The following is a 4,636-nucleotide window of genomic DNA, read 5'->3' on the forward strand; positions in this document are numbered from 1 at the left end:
TAGGTGTGTCCTGGAAGAGAAGATGGAGAGTATTTTAAGGCATTGCCATGAGAAAGAAGTGGGTGGTCATTTTGGAGGGACTAGGATAGCAACCAAGGTCCTTCAATCTGGATTTTATTAGCCAACTCTATTCAAGGATGCTTTCCGGGTAGTTCAGGAATGTGATCAAAGTCAACGGAGTGGAAATATTTCAAGGAGAGATGAGATGCCGTTGAATAACATTCTGATTGTTTAACTTTTTTATGTGTAGGGAATTGACTTCATGGGCCCTTTCTCGAATTCTTATGGAAATATGTACATCTTGGTGGCTGTGGACTATGTGTCGAAATGGGTGGAAGTAGTTGCATTACCATCCAATGATGCCAAGGTGGTGGTTAACTTTGTGAGGAAGAACATTTTCTCAAGATTTGGAGTACCACGGGCAATCATCAGTGATGGGGGATCTCATTTTTGCAATAGGCAATTTGATGCTCACCTGGAAAAATATGGAGTGAAAGATAGAGTGGCCACACCATACCATCCTCAAACCAGCGGGCAAGTGGAATTGTCAAACAGAGAGCTGAAAAGAATTTTAGAGAAGACAGTTAACGCGTCCACGAAGGACTAGTCACGGAAGTTAGATGATGCATTATGGGCCTACCGCACTGCATTCAAGACTCCAATTGGTATGTCTCCATTCCGGTTAGTATATGGGAAGGCATGTCTATATGGTCCAGACCTTCATAGTTACAGAAGTCTACCCATACGGGGCTATGGAGATTTCACATGAAGAAAATGGGACATTTAAGGTCAATGGACAGCGATTGAAGCCATACATTGATGGGGCGATGAGTTGCAAGTCATTACCCGTCAAACTCAACATTCAGGAATGAGGACTTGAGAAAGTCGAGCTTCCGACTATAAAGAAGCGCTTCTCGGGAGGCAACCCAAGTGTTCTCATTTTTTTTTTTTTAGTTGTTTTAAATTCGTTTATATGTTTTATGACTTAGGAAATAGTTTAATTTCGTTTGTTTTTGGTGTTTCAGCTGAATGATAAAAAATGTGGAAAAATTTGGAATTCTATAGATTTCACCGCAGCGAAGTTTATTCTTCGCCACGGCGTTGTACTCACTGCCAAAGTTTGCCGCGGTGAGAAATTTTCTTCGTCGCGGCATCGAGTGTAGTGCACAAATGAATCAATAACTTCGCCATGGCGAAGTCTGCTTTCTATATATATTCGCGATGACTCTTCATTTTTGCAAAAACTTCCAAGAACCAAACACTTCCAAGAACCAAACACTTCCATCTTCAATCCAGAGAGTTCCTAGTGAATTTTCTTCCCACTACTCCACTACTTAACCCTCATAAACACTAAATCACCTTATTTTTTTCAAGGATTTTGCAAAGTTTTAAAGAAAATTTTGGAAACCATAGGTTTTCCAAAATTTGGGGATCTTGCAATCTGGGAAGAAATTGGTGGTGAATTCGTTATGGGTGTGGTAAGATTTCAAGTTCTCTAGCCTTAAATTTGACCAATTGTGATTGTTAATGCTTTAAGTTTGAGAAATTGATTGAATCTATTGAGTGGTGGATTTTGATGCAATTTGTGGAGTGATTTTGACTTAAGAAGTGTTGAGTTTGATTTGTTTTGTGTTGAGGAAGTTGGGTTTTTTATTTTGAAGTGGTTTGGTTGGATTTGGAAGAGTGGTGATTTTGGGGTGTAACTATAATTTTTGAAACCTTTGTGTGAATTGAGGAGTGATTATGGTTTGTAAAAAGTGTGCTTTAGTGTTGAATTATCGAGTTGAATCACTAAGTTTGGGGGTAGATTTGGGTGATCACTATTGAAAAACGGAAATACCGCTCAAAACGGTTCCCAAGTGTAAAGGAAAACAGGTCGACAATAGATTTGTTAATGAGAAGGCTAGGCAGCGTTACGAAGGTGCAATTAAAAGAAAAGACAAAGGGTTTATTGCTAAGAGAGGATTGACCACCATCCATAGAGAAGATTGGATTTGAGGGAGAGGTTGAGATATCTTTCTACGTGAACCGGAGCACTTAGCCATAGAGCCAATAGTAAGAGAATTTTAAGCCAACTTCCCTGAGTGTGAGCCCATGCATGTTTATGTGAGGGGTATTAAAGTGCAAATTAGTGTGAAGATTATTAATGATTTCTACAAGATTGATCCAATTGACCATGATGAGTATTTGGAATTCAAAGAAGGAGATTAACGAGGAGGAAATTCTTAAGGTCATAGTAAAGCCAGGTACATCTTGGGAAATTTCGAAGAAGGGGAGAAGAAGCATAAAAGGAACTAATTTGATTCCCTTGGCTAGATTGTGGCGGTATTTTGTTTGTGCGTGGATGGTCCCAGAAACGCATTATAGTACAGTGGTTTTTGACCAAGCAGTGTTACTTTATGCCATTGCCACTAGAAAGAGAATGGATGTGGGGAATATAATAATGGAGAGTATACGGCATGCAGCTAAACCAGGGAGAGGGAGCTTCACCTTCCCAGGTCTCATCACTGAGATTTGTACTCGAGCGGGAGTCAAGAAGGCAGACGATGAACCACTTCTTCATCTTGCCCCTCCCCTCGATCACACTTATTATTACAAGCTCCTAGAGCATCCTCCCAGTGAAGGAACCAGCTCTAGATCGAAAAGATGAAGAACCACAACAACAGCCACAACATCTAGTTCAGTATCCACGACAAGGGAGCTGTTGTAACAAATTTTGGACAAGGTGAATAGGATGGAACGACGTCAAGATTGGATGGCAGGGCGAACCCGAATGCTGTACGAGATGCAATACAACTGCTACACCAATCTGGGCATTGATGTTTCAAACTTCCAATGGCAAGATTGGCAAGAAGAGGAAGAAGATGATGCCATGGAAGAAGATGATGACGTCGAAGGAGAGGAGGAAGACGATGAATGAAGCCTGAAACATTTGTTTTTGTATTTTCTGTTTTCATTTATTTTTGTTTTTATTTTGTACAATGGAACCAATTTTCCTTTGTTAGATTGTTAATTGTCGTTTGCATTTTCAACCTTCATGGGTTAATCAGGGAAATATCTCGTACTCTTTAATATTGTTTTTCTATTCTTAGGATGTTCATGATGTGACATTGGGGACAATGTCATTTTAAGTTTGGGGGTAGGAAAATTTGAAATTTTGTTTTGTGTTTAGTTTGTTTTTATGTTTTGTATTGTTGTTGCCAATGATGAATTGCATAAGTCTATGGTGAGAAAAGGATTGTTAAGATTTTATTTATGGAAAATGTTAAGCATTGCTTCAAGTTTAGGTTGGTTGATTAATTTTTCCTTTCTAGAGGTTTGTTGAGTGGTTCAACCACCATTTTCATTATTTCGGCATGCTTAGAATCATTTTATGTGGTTAGGTGAAGTCTTGATATTGTTGGTGGACTCTAGAACCTAGTTGAGAAGTGCTTGAGGCGAAATTCTAGGAATAGACATTATTGAGAAATGATTTAGGCAATCTTTCAGAACGTTTGAGCCTTTCTAGCCGACCATGAATAAAATTTTTCCTAGTCACCCATTTGAGCCTTATGAGATTGTCACTGTCCTATTCTTCCTGTGCAACCGAAAATGCCTAAACATTTCACCCTAAACATGTTTCACAACCTTTAAGAGAATTCTGAACCTAATGCAGACACAAAAGAGCTTGGAGAGTTGTGTGAGATTTTGACGAACCAAAATAATAAGTTTGGGGGTCGAAAAAAGGGCAAGAAGATGGGGTAATTGACCTTAATAAATTGATGTTGCTTGTAACAAAAAAAAAAAAAAAAAAAAAAAAAAAAAAAAAACCAAATAAAGATAAAAAGAAGTAGAAATTTGAGAGTTTCATTTCAGAATCAAAAATAAGAATTACACTTGTTGAGGGTTATAAAATGGTTGACACCTTGATTGGTGGTTGAGAAAGAAAGCAAAGATTGATGTAGCTCTTAGTGTTTGCATGAAGAAAACCGAGTTCTCGTACTTTGTTTATTTTTTCCTTTTCTTTGGAGCCCACTAACCGAGCTTAACGTTACAAGCCTGTAAAGACCTTTTGATCCTGAGTGATGTCTAGTCTGCATTAGTGGAGAGTAGTTCGATACTTAGGCTTATGGAGTCTACCACTATTTGATAAAATTTTCATTTCTGCATAAAATAATTTGGGAAGTCGAAAGGTGGACTGAAGTGGGATTACCTACTTAGGAGGCCGATAGAGAAAGAAAGTCAATCAACTTTTAACTTCTTGGAGTGTTAAGCATTTTCCAGTAATAATGTTTAACAATTTTTTAGACTTGTATAAATTCTAGGCAGTTCTTTGTGTTTGATTTTGATTCTAATTTCTCTCATTTCATTTTCAATTTTGTTGTTTTTTTTTGTTGGTTAGTTGTTCTTCTTTAGTCAAATTTTGTACCTGATGCTCGGGGACGACCTTGTCTTAAGTTTGGGGGTATTTGATAATCTTAGGATTATACTGTTTTATCTAGGCTTTTTGGCCAGATTTTGGATACTTCTTATTTCGTTTGTGCTTGAATTGCAACTTAATTTCATATATTTTATGTTTCAGGCCAAAATGTGCAGTTAGAGCAAATACTGAGTGGAATTGAGTTTCTGGACCCAGAAGCAAGCGAATCTCAGGATT

This window comes from Pistacia vera, unplaced genomic scaffold, assembly GCF_008641045.1.
Source record: "Pistacia vera cultivar Batoury unplaced genomic scaffold, PisVer_v2 Contig239, whole genome shotgun sequence".
Classification (NCBI taxonomy): domain Eukaryota; kingdom Viridiplantae; phylum Streptophyta; class Magnoliopsida; order Sapindales; family Anacardiaceae; genus Pistacia; species Pistacia vera.